The sequence below is a fragment of the Rana temporaria genome, chromosome 3, assembly GCF_905171775.1.
Source record: "Rana temporaria chromosome 3, aRanTem1.1, whole genome shotgun sequence".
NCBI classification, from domain to species: domain Eukaryota; kingdom Metazoa; phylum Chordata; class Amphibia; order Anura; family Ranidae; genus Rana; species Rana temporaria.
Window position 1 is genome coordinate 101,519,275 of NC_053491.1, and position 12,221 is coordinate 101,531,495.

Here is a 12,221-nt window from a genome sequence, read left to right on the forward strand (position 1 = left end):
AAAACTGCCTAAGCTATGCCGGATCACTGCGTACGCCGTGAACATAACGTACACCCAGCCAGACACACGTCCAACGCACAATACGCTGGCATGTTCCCTGGTGCAGACCTGTGCATGTCTGTTGCCGGGTTGCACCTCCTTTATGGGGAATAAGTTTACGTCAGACGTACAACTTACGCGCATCTCGCGTAGCATGCGCCGGGCACACGCACGTTCCTGAATCGCCGTATTTCTCTCATTTGCATGTTTGAATGGCTAATCAATGGGAGCAGCCCCATGTGTCCAGCCCAAATGTGCGCCCACCCTATGCCGGCGTGTGCAAGCCATGTTGGCGGGGTGTAGCCTGTTTTTAGGCTCATATTAGTTTGTGGGTCTGGCGCACAGATACGACGGCGCACATTTGCACATAGGTCGGCGTAAGTGCTTTGTGAATCTGGGCCTTAGTATTTAATGTGTGTTGTTGGCCAGAGTGGAACAAAAAAAAGTGTAGCGCTAATCAAATTACTTAATACACATAAACATGAGTAAACAAAAAATGCTCAAATGATGAATAAAAACAGTGGTATGCAATAGTGATGCACTGATGAATACTGTACACAATTGAATGTCTATAATAAGAGAGAGACACAATAGTAGTGCACAGATAGACAATTGAATGTCCGTTAATGTGACAAAACTCCAAACTTGGTGATGACTTCAAGCAAAAACAAATGGTGAAGGTGAAGAAATGATGAAGTGAAGAAAACCACCACCGACAGATAGAAGGCTTACCAGAACGTTTGAACCCAAGAGAACGTACGTTCTATGGGTCAAACAGACTTTGTGTGGTAAAACCACAGTTGGAACTGGACAATCTTGTGCACTCCAAATGGCTGAACCAGGCATAACCGGACATCAGCAGGATGGAAATGGCCACAAGGGGGGGTAGTCCGATGGACTTTTTTCATTGGAAATTCCGATCGCGTGTTGGCCCCATGGAACTTTTTTCCGTCAGTGTTTAGAAATAGAACATGTTTTATTTTTTTCTGATGGAAAACAAAACAATAGGAAATTCCTATCGTCTGTGTGCAACTCTGACAGAGAAAAAACCCACGCATGGTATGCTTAGAATCAAGTCGACGCATGCTCGGAAGCATTGAAATTCATTTTTCTGGGCTCGTCGTAGTGTTTTACGTCACCGCGTTTTGGACAGTAGGAATTAAGTCTGTGTAGCAAGACTGATGGAAGTCAGCTTTATCGGAATTCCGACGAAAAATTCCGATCGTGTGTACGTGGCTTAACACAATCAAATGTGTCCCATAAATTTAATCTGCTATTCACTATATAACCTGCTGGTGCGGTATTGTAGGTGAATTACAGAACTCCTAAAATAAAAAAAATGTCTCTCTTACTGGGGATATCGGTGGCTCAAAAAGTTTATTTAACGAAAAAGGTAAGTGGGTGCATCAGAACTAGGCTACGGCCTACGTAAACTGTAGTCTGTGACGTGCAAGTTCAAAGAGTGAAAGGAAAACGGAACGTGTAATGCTCAGTAGTAATCCAGTGGTAGCAGCCCACACAATGCTGTTAGTGGTTTGCTGCATTTGGTGGGGGAGTATTTCACCATAAATATATTTCACATTTCCTTCCTGTACACCATGTATAAGGATTCCGTTTTGTTACCTCTGCTCTATATCCGGTTAATATTGCCAGTATTAGTCACACAACAGCAAGTACACATGAAAGTTGAATGGTTCTCCTTCCATGCAATTAGTACATTTTTAAGCACTGAAAAAAGCAGGTTTCATATACAGGTAAAACATGTGCTGTGATGTAAACTCATATTTTTATAAAAGTAGTAACTGTCAGTTTTATTTTAATGACTGAGTTCCTGTTCACCTGGGAGTTTTGAGTGTCCCTGCTGTGTGTTCCAGCTCCTCCTGGTGCATTCTTAAAGTGATACTAAAGGTTCGAATTGTTAATTAGCAAACATATCATACTTACCTCCACTGTGCAGTTCGTTTTGCACAGAGTGGCCCCGAACGTCGTCCTCTGGGGTCCCTCGGTGGCTCACGGGGCTCCTCCTTACATCAGATAACCCCCTTAGGTGAAGCGCTCTCCCGGGGGGGGGGTTACCTTGTGGGCATGCTCCTGTGTCCAGCATTCGGCGTCCAAAGCCGCCAAATGCAGGACTCGCCCCCACCCCCCGACGCCTGCGTCAATTGATTTGACTGACAGCAGTGGGAGCCAATGGCTGTGCTGCTATAAATCTATCCAATCAAGAGCCGAGAACCCAAAGGCAGAGAGACGGCGCGTCCTCGGCGTGGGACATTCCAGGGCTCAGGTAAGTGACAGAAGTTTTTTCACCTTAATGCATAGGATGCATTAAGGTGAAAAAACAGGAGGGTTTACAACCCCTTTAATAATTAGGGATGAGCCAACAGTCCCATGTTCAGTGGGAGCCAAGCATCATATACAAGTGTTATTTCTATCTCTTCTATGTAGGACAGCGTCCTGACTCTCCTGCTCGCCCCCTCCCCCTCCCCCCCTCAAAAGGCTTTCTCCACACCAGGGAGAAAGTTCCGCATTACTGTGTTTAGTTACAGACAGAAGAACAGGAAGTGAGGATTTCTCAGAAGAAATAAGGATATTTAAAAGCAAAATCGAAGGATGAGGTAAGCGAAGGAGGACTGCACTAAGGTAAAGGAAGCTATTCAGGGTAGCTCCTTTTTTTTTTTGCAGCATTCTATGTAGTTACCCTTGCATGCAGAGATGAGTGTTGCATCTCCCTACACTGTATGCATATATAGAACCACACAGCCCTGTAGCCTATGATAGTAAGGCACTCCCCATTCTCCTCCTACATCCCCTCCTTCTGTAAGCTAACAGACTGACTGGAGACTGTACTGTCTACTGTTAACCCTTTCCTGTGAAGACTAGAAGCTCATGAAAGCAGGAGCCAACAGCATTGAAGGTTGTTAAATGCAGGACTAAGAATGTTATTGTTACAGCTATTTATTGTTACACCTATGTTGTGCACTTTTACTCTCTGGATTTTTCTCTTGCAGTGCAGTACAGTATTTGCTGACTCTCCTAAAATATATACAACTATGACTAAGCACCAGTAAGGGTGTTAAATGCGTCAGCTGCATTTGTACCTGTGCCTCTGCCAGGGCCGGACTGGGAATAAATACCAGCCCTGTAGCATTATTATACCAGCCCAACATCCTATCCATCATAACGTCATTTTCTTGTACATAAAAAGGAAAACAGAGGGGGGGCAGGAGGTCAGAGGCTGCGGAGGGGGGGCAGGAGGTCAGAGGCTGCGGAGGGGGGGACAGGAGGTCAGAGGCTGCGGGGGGACAGGAGGTCAGAGGCTGTGGAGGGGGGGACAGGAGGTCAGAGGCTGCTGAGGGGGGACAGGAGGTCAGAGGTTGCTGAGGGGGGGACAGGAGGTCAGAGGCTGCGGAGGGGGGACAGGAGGTCAGAGGCTGCTGAGGGGGGGACAGGAGGTCAGAGGCTGTGGAGGGGGACAGAAGGTCAGAAGCTGCGAAGGGGGGGACAGGAGGTCAGAGGCTGCGGAGGGGGGGGACAGGAGGTCAGAGGCTATGGAGGGGGGGACAGGAGGTCAGAGGCTATGGAGGGGGGGACAGGAGGTCAGAGGCTATGGAGGGGGGGACAGGAGGTCAGAGGCTGCAGGGGGGACAGGAGGTCAGAGGTTGCAGAGGGGGGACAGGAGTTTAGAGGCTGCGGACGGGAGGACAGGAGGTCAGAGGCTGCAGGGGGGACAGGAGGTCAGAGGCTGCAGAGGGGGGGGACAGGAGGTCAGAGGCTGTGGAGGGGGGGACAGGAGGTCAGAGGCTGCGGAGGGGGGTAGAAGGTCAGAAGCTGTGGAGGGGGGGACAGGAGGTCAGAGGCTACGGAGGGGGACATGAGGTCAGAGGCTGCGGAGGGGGGGACATGAGGTCAGAGGCTGCGGAGGGGGGGACAGGAGGTCAGAAGCTGTGGAGGGGGGGACAGGAGGTCAGAGGCTGTGGAGGGGGGGGACAGGAGGTCAGAGGCTGCTGAGGGGGGACAGGAGGTCAGAGGCTGCTGAGGGGGGGACAGGAGGTCAGAGGCTGCGGAGGGGGGACAGGAGGTCAGAGGCTGCTGAGGGGGGGACAGGAGGTCAGAGGCTGCGGAGGGGGACAGAAGGTCAGAAGCTGCGGAGGGGGGGACAGGAGGTCAGAGACTGCGGAGGGGGGGACAGGAGGTCAGAGGCTATGGAGGGGGGGACGGGAGGTCAGAGGTTGCAGAGGGGGGACAGGAGGTCAGAGGTTGCAGAGGGGGACAGGAGTTTAGAGGCTGCGGACGGGAGGACAGGAGGTCAGAGGCTGCAGGGGGGACAGGAGGTCAGAGGCTGCAGAGGGGGGGGACAGGAGGTCAGAGGCTGTGGAGGGGGGGACAGGAGGTCAGAGGCTGCGGAGGGGGGTAGAAGGTCAGAAGCTGTGGAGGGGGGGACAGGAGGTCAGAGGCTACGGAGGGGGACATGAGGTCAGAGGCTGCGGAGGGGGGGACAGGAGGTCAGAAGCTGTGGAGGGGGGGACAGGAGGTCAGAGGCTGCGGAGGGGGGGGACAGGAGGTCAGAGGCTGCGGAGGGGGGACAGGAGGTTAGAGGCTGTGGAGGGGGGACAGGAGTTTAGAGGCTGCGGAGGGGGGGGACAGGAGGTCAGAGGCTGCGGAGGGGGGGACAGGAGGTCAGAGGCTTCGGAGGGGGGACAGGAGGTCAGAGGCTGTGGGGGGGGGACAGGAGATCAGAGGCTGTGGAGGGGGGACAGGAGGTCAGAGGCTGTGGAGGGGGGGACATAGAAAGAGGCACACGCCAGACGAGACCTCACTGAGCGGCGTGCTACTGTCTAACTTTAATAATGGCGCCACCCAGCGCCATAGTGTCACTGCGCATACGCCCGCTTTTTCGAAAATTACAGAGCCTGTACAGGCTTTCCCGATCACGGCTAGCTTCGGAAACTGCGCATGCGCAATTGCATGTCGGCCCGGCCCCACAGCCATATTTTTTTTAGGCACCACTGCCCTCACAGCGGCCCCAGGAGCAGCCAGGCAGCCAGCCCACTTGGAATTTTCCCGGTATCCCCGTAGGCCAGTCCAGCCCTGGCCTCTGTTGGTTATGGAATTAGATTTTCTACAATAAAGGCGTTTTGTATTGGAGGGCAGCCGTCTAAATCGCTCTCTTTTATTTTCCTTAAATTTAGTTGCCTTATACTCAAAGGGAAGTTTTGTTCACTTTTTTTTTGCACACAATTGACACTTGTGGTTGCATGGCTGGCTGCATTGGTTAGAAGGCTCAAAACAAATGTAACTAATGGATCCGGACTCAGTTGTCAAGCAAACATCGTAAAAATAGCAAGCTTGAGGTTGAACTATGGTTTCAGTGGGTGGAAAATGGGGAAGACCAATGTAAGCCATTTACAAAAGTTAAAGCAGTAGTAAACTGTAATCTTTAAAAAAAAAGGCCATCCTGAAAGTTTATGCCATAAGCTGGCCATACATGGGTTGAAATTGGGCCGGTTCAGCAGGGACAAACAGAATTTCAATCAATATTTAGGCACTGTGGTTGAGGCCGGGTTCACACTTGTCCGACAACTGCTCCGACATTGGGAGCTCATGTTGCATGACGTGTGAAAATCAATGTTTCCCTATGAGAGCCGTCTTAAATGGCTTGACACAAGTCGCTCCGACTTTAAAAATGCTCCCTGTACTACTTTGGTCCTACATTGGTCCTACTTCAGCCCATTGAATATCATTGAAGTCAGACCAAAGTAGGAGCCTTGTCCTTACCATCCGACTTTTGACATCCGACATTGTGATTACAGCAGCAGTAAAAGGAATTTATCTCACTCTGGGATTGTTTTCATTGGTCAAAGAACAAGTCAGGCTATCACAAAGTCGGATCAAAGTAGTATCCTGTTCATGAAAGTTGGATGAATGTAGGACCAATGTAGGATCAATGTAGGACCAATGTAGGACCGATTTCGCAGAGCAAAGTAGGATGAAAGTCTGACTACTGTGTGTAGTATAGTGTGAACCCAACCTGAGGCCGGGTTCACACTAGTCCGACATATGCCCTGACATTGGGAGCTCATGTCGCATGACGTGTGAAAAGCAATGTTTCCCTATGGGAGCCGTCTTAACTGGTCCGACACATTTCGGTCCGACTTTGCAAACGCTCCCTGTACTACTTTGGTCCGACTTTGATCCTACTTCACTCCATTGAACATCATTGAAGTAGGATCAAAGTCGGAACGCAGTCTTGCACACTTTGGCATGTGACTTGTATTTTACTGATCTTGAGGGGGTACTCCACGCCAAATTTTAAGAAAAAAAACGACATGGGTTCCCCTCAAAGAGCATACCAGGCCCATGGGTTTGGTGAGGATATAAAGGGGAACTCCCTACGCTGAAAGAATGGTGTGGGGGGTCCCCCCAAAATCCATACCAGACCCGTATCCGAGCAGCAGCCCGGCCGGTCAGGAAAGGGGGTGGGGACAAGCGAGGGCCCCCCCTCCTTAACGTGCCAGGCCGCATGCCCTCAACATGGGGAGGTAGGTGCTATGGGGCAGGGGGACGCACTGCGGCCCCCCCACACCACAGCACCCTGCCCCCATGTTGATGAGGACAGGGCCTCTTCCCGACAACCCTGGCCGTTGGTTGTCGGGGTCTGCGGGCGGTGGGGCTTATCGGAATCTGGGAGCCCCCTTTAACAAAGGGGCCCCCAGATACCGGCTCCCGCCCTAGGTGAATGAGTATGGGGTAAATGTCGTTTTTTTTCTTAAAATTTGGCGTGGAGTTCCCCCTCAAGATTCATATCAAACACAGTGCCTGATATTGGCAGGGATCCAAGTAGAATCCCTGCTCATTGAAAGTCGGACTTCAAGTCGGATCAAAGTAGTATCCTGTTCATGAAAGTCGGATGGATGTAGGATAAATGTAGGACCAATGTAGGAGTAGTGTAGGACCAATGTAGCAGAGCAAAGTAGGATGAAAGTCGTGTAGTATAGTGTGAACCCAGTGAGGCTGGGTTCACACTATACTACACGACAGTACTTTGTGATAGTCTGACTTGTTCTTTGACCAATCAAAACAATCCCAGAGTGAGATAAATTCCTTTAAGGCTGGGTTCACACTATACTACACGACAGCAGTACGGCTTTCATCCTACTTTGGTCTGCGACATCTGTCCTACATTGGTCCTACATTGATCCTACATTGGTCCTACTCCCATCCTACTTTCATGAACAGGATACTACTTTGAACCTACTTTGGGTTAGTCTGACTTCTTTGACCAATCAAAACAATCCCAGAGTGAGATAAATTCCTTTTACTGCTGCTGTAATCACATGTCTGATGTCTGGTAAGGACAAGGCTCCTACTTTGATCCGACTTCAATGATATTCAATGGACTGAAGTAGGATCAAAGTTGGACCAAAGTAGTGCAGGGAGCATTTTCAAAGTTGGACCGACTTGTGTCGCACCAGTTAAGATGGCTCTCATAGGGAAACATTGATTTTCACACGTCATGTGACATGAGCTCCCAATGTCGGAGCGTTTGTCGGACCAGTGTTAACCCGGTCTTAACAGAAGTCAATCTACCAATTGACTTCTGTTCAACCAGCCAGGTGGAAAATTTCACACAATCAGTGCTGTAGGCTATCGGTAGTTCTGATCAGTGTATTCTGATGGCTTGGAAGTCTCCCCAATGTCACAAAGGCACAGTGGGAGGATTCCCCTATCCTCCTCCAATGTGTGGATGGGGGAATCGGGTTTGTTTTTTTGTTTAACCTGCTGGATAAAAAAAAAAAAAAAAAAAACTGCAAAGTACATGGTGATTCCATAATATTTTCCTCGAAATTGAGTGATTCCATCTTTTTTTCCCTCTGCTTGATCTGCAAAAACAGTTGCTACTTACTACAATTTTATTTATTTTATTTTTTTTAGTTTTCAGGCGAGGTTGGCTCGCTTTATCCCAAATTATTCTCCACTCTGTTTTAGGGGGTGCTCCCAGGAGGGCTCCATGGCACATATTTGGTGGTCTTGCCCGCGGGCGTGCAGACTGTGGATTAGGGTATACACAGAGGCGGCTCTCTAATTGGGCAAATTAGGCGATCGCTTTAGGCCCCGCGATCAGAGAGGCATCGCGGTTGCCTAGTTTACCTTATAACAGAGTCGCCTCTTCTAGTTGCAGACATCCCTGCCACCAGCGCAGTGCCGAGTGACATAGAGAAAACCGTCCGCGAACGTGACATACGGTATCGGCAGCAAGCAGGGGGATCGGAGCTCACTGAGAGCTCCGTCCAGATAGCGAGGGATGAGCTGGGCGTATTACAGCCAGCTCTGACACTTCCCCCCTCCCCCTGCTGCCCACAAAGCCAATAAGAGGAGAGGAGCTGCTTCTACTCCTCCCCTCCTCTCTTCTTGTGTCTGCCCCACCCACTCTCCCCGACAGACACTGTTCTGCTGCCTAAGAGATGTGGGCGGGAAGATTGAAACTAAAGTCCAGCAAACAAAAAAGAAAGATGGAGTCTGTCTGATCCATCCATCCAATCCCTCCTGTCTCCAAGTGAGTACATTGATGTAGGGGTGCCCTTCTTTCCCTTCTCCCTCTCTTCACCCTTCTATCTATCTAACTTTCTCTCTCCCCTTGTCTGTCTGTCTTTCTTTCTTTCTCTCTCCCTCTTCTTTCTCTCTTTCTCTAACCGCCTGAACGATGTCATGGTTGAAGAGAAACTAACGGCTGATACGCACGACAAGTTTCTCAGGGTTTGGCAGCCTTGGATCACATACTACCACCCTTCTAGGTTTAACACTGCATTACTATCAATGTAGGACTCCTCTTGCGCGCACCCCGTGGACCTTCTGGGGTGATGCAAACTATTGCGAAACGCGTCGGGACTCTGCTGCTGCCATGCGCAACCTTTTATTGATGCCCTTTGTTTTCAACAGAACTGTAAGTGTTTTTAACCGTTAATAAATTTTCACCAATATTACGGTATCACACTATGCGACCTCGTTTTCTTTTATGTACCTTGGATACGGTCTGATCTCTTGGGAGACACCTTCAAGACGTTGCCATTCCCCCTGCTCTGGTTTATAGTGATGCTTTCAAGCCATCGTTCCTTTTATGTATCCAGATCCGATTGATGTGGTTCCACCAACTTATATACAGTCTATATTGACCCTTTAAGCGTATGTTTATTAGGGTTCAATATTTCCGGTAAGCCTCCCTTCTCGGTGGTGGTTACTTTTTCACACAGTTGTCCATTTTCATTTCACCGTGGTGTTTTCAATCGTCCATCACAGGAGATTATTTACCGGCGGTGCACTTTTCCAGTGACTCACTGTTTGTTGATTCATCATATATGGACTTTTTATTTGTTCACATTGTTGTACTATTTACTTTGGTATAATATTTTACATTCATCATTTTTCAGCGCCACTTTATTGTTTTCGTATATGTCTATAATTATTTTTTCTACACAAATAAACAATTGAATGAACATTTATTGTTTGATCTCCTAATTGTAATATATGTCTACTTGGTCGCACAGGCTGCTCAAGATCTTATACTTTTTTATTATTTTTAGTTTTTTTGTCATTTTGATGCAAGGGTGATTCCGCTATCAACGGAGATTAGAGCTTTGGCTATTTAGGTATGTTTTTGACCCCTTTTTTGGTATGTGTTTTTGATTTAGTCTTTTTTATACTACAGTATGTTCAATGGGTAGGGGTGTTAGTTTTACTATATTTTTTCTCATATTTTTTCTCATATTCTTTTCTCTTTAATATACAGTTCATGTGATAATTGGGATGTTTCAGCACACCTCCGTTATGCAGTTTATGTGATAGATGTTGATATGGCTGGCAATGTGGGGTAGTGCTAATATTTTACTATTGTTTTGTAATCTTTGTAATAAGGAGCTTGAATTTTATTGATATTGTGGTTTTGCCCCATTTTGACACAATGAAAGTCCAATTTCATGATATTTCTTCCCCATGCAGGGGTTTGTAAGTAAAATAATCTAAATATAAGACTTGCAGGGGAGCAAGGGCCAGGGTCCATTTACACTTCAACAAAAGTATGCACTTTATTTCATACAAGAAAATGTGAATGCATGGTAAATATTCAGAAACATATGATAAATGCATTTTATATGCCTGCGTACACTAAGGCCTCGTACACACGAGGCGGACCGGTCTGCGGACCGTTTTCATCGGACATGTACGCTGGCAGATTTTGGTCAGATGGCTGTATACACCATCAGACCAAATTTCCCGCGGACAGAGAACGCAGTGACGTGGCCGCGGCGATGTGCGCGACCCTGGAAGGTCAATGCTTCCACGCATGCGTCGAATCACTTCGACGCATGCGAGGGCTTTCAGCGGAGCGGACATGTCCCATGAGTCGTACAGACGACCGAACATGTCCGACGGACAGGCTTCCAGCGGACATGTTTCTTAGCATGCTAAGAAATATTTGTCCGCTGGAAACCTGTCCGATCCACCGGAAAATTGTCTGGTCGGCCAAACAGACGACCGAACATGTCCGCGGAAACTGGTCCGCCGGACCAGTTTCAGCGGACATGTTCGGTCGTGTGTACGAGGCCTAACAGGTTATTGTGGTAAACCTTCATTAAAGAAACACAATCTTAAAATAATATTTATCAAGTCTGTAATCAAATTTTATCACCTGCACCATCAAGTATTTCAAAGCATCACCTCTTCCGCCCTAGAAGAATGATGTCACTTTGGAAAATAAATGTTTTTAACTGTTAGGAACCAAACTAAGAGGGCATGCTGGGTGAATCATTAATAGTCAGATTATGTCTGGAAAGAGGAAGTAGCTTTATGTTTGTTTTTTTTAATTTAATCTTAAAGGGACGTGATCATAAAAAATATCACTAAACATGCTTATTTTTCATTATCATAAACAATTATCATACACCAGTACCAATTGTGCATAGCAGTGATGTTAGAGGAGTGTATATTGATTATGAGAATATATGTATTTTTTAATATATTCTAATTTTAATTGTTTACACTCTTCTGACTTGGGTGAAGAAGTCTATCTAGAACCCATCCAGATATTCTGAACAAAATGTACTCTATAGCCAGAGTTGTCCTCAAAAAATACTCACACCCCCAGCAAATACAGCCTTATGCCAGGAGGCTGTGGACAGCATGGCTTTGTCATTCTCACCTAGGCAAAAAAAACATGAAGTGTGGGCTGGTTTAAATAAAAAAAGAAAAAAATATATCTGTGATTCTAAAAAAGTAGAGGGGAGGTGGTTGTGAGGAGTGATCTTATAGAAAATTAAAATGGGAGAAGGTGTGGTTAAAGGCGTTAGTGGCCCCTGCCTTGTGAAATTGTTTTGGGGGGGGTATTGGGTTTGAAATAAATCAATGCCCATATTCCTACAAATAATGGCCTTGTCAGTGATGCCACAGGGAGTCCCAGAGAGGGACTCCCTGTGGCATAGCTAATACCATTGCAGTGCCAGGATCTCCCCTACCTCTTAACCTAAAGCTGAGAAGTTAAGAAGGAGCCATTTTTTTTAATGGCAAGAATTTGTTAACTAAAGATAAACCTGTCCCATCCACATTTTATACTTTACCTAAGACTTACACTACCAATTCAATTATCTCAGGCTTTAGTAGTCTTACAGAAAAGGGCTGCAAACTAATTGATGACCGTCTACGAGAACGTGTTCAACTACCTCCCTCGTTCATTCGAATTTTACATTCATGTACATTAAGTAGAGGAATTACAGTGCCAGAACATAAGTTAATAGTAGCAGTAGATTTGGAGGCACCTTATCATTTTTCAGGATTAAGTTCTTCACACAATGCAATAATAAAATAAATATTGGATTTATTATTATAATAAACCTCAATGCATCAACTGGGGTCAAGTCCAAAGTCAGCACAGCCCTCTAAGAGGAAATACTAGTGCTTCCCTCTGATGACCTTCATGGAGATGCTGATTTCACTTGTCAGCGGGACCTGGCACCTGTCCACACTGCCAACAGTACCAATACCTGGTTTAATGATTATGGTATCTGACTGGGGAATGAGACTGATCGGTGTTCTTATATACCAGGAACACATGATCGGTCTCCTCTCCCCTGACAGGATGTGGATCTGTGTGTTTACACACACAGATCCATGTTCCTGCTCTGTGACAAGCAATC

At 47.2% G+C, this 12,221-nt stretch overlaps 1 protein-coding gene across 1 annotated transcript in view; it reads right to left on the reverse strand.

Moving 5' to 3' along the window:
- Positions 1–12,221, reverse strand: part of PSTPIP1 (proline-serine-threonine phosphatase interacting protein 1) — a 97,389-nt gene that overhangs the window by 48,658 nt on the left and 36,510 nt on the right. The window lies entirely within an intron of this gene.